Source organism: Mus pahari, chromosome 2 (genome assembly GCF_900095145.1).
Source record: "Mus pahari chromosome 2, PAHARI_EIJ_v1.1, whole genome shotgun sequence".
NCBI classification, from domain to species: Eukaryota; Metazoa; Chordata; class Mammalia; order Rodentia; family Muridae; genus Mus; species Mus pahari.
In genome coordinates, this window is record NC_034591.1 from 43,036,660 (window position 1) to 43,037,332 (window position 673).

Consider the following 673-nt stretch of genomic DNA (forward strand, 5'->3'; position numbering starts at 1 on the left):
ATTCTCAGCTACTAGTATTTATTTCAGCACAAACAGCAGTATTTCCCTGTGAGCCTTTTGAAGTGGCATTCTGGGCAGATACCTGAAGTTATACAGCAAACAGTTAACAAATGTCAGTCATTATAAAGAAAAGCAGTTCACAAAATAAAGGAGAGATTTTGTGTGATTTTTTTATACAATGCTTAACTGGGGAAAAATCCCACCACAGACAATGAAGATAGTCATATTTCCATTAAAGAAAGGGAACCATTTATTTTAACCAATTATCCATTTGGGGGCACTTTTAGACAGAAAGGTGTCTTAAAGAATGTCTTTCTCAAACTCTCAGAAGGATGCCATGTCAGGGCTGGAAAAATGGATCAGTAAGTAAAGTACTTGTCATTCAAGTGTGAAGACTTTGATTCTAGATTTTGGATCTCCCATACTCAGTATAAAATCCCGGCTGGGGGTAGGGAGTAGGAGTAGGTTGTCACAGACAACTTCAGTGTCTCTCATTTCAACTATGAGCCTGCAAGTCATCAATACCTGTGCAAAAGAAACTTCCTTGCCCATTATAGTCCAAGACAGCAGCACAGATCATGGACTTCGGAGGAAGGGGTGTGGTAGGGAGAGGCAGAGGCAGAGGCAGAGGCAGAGGGGAGGAGAGGGAAAGAGGGAAGAAAGAGGAAAGAAG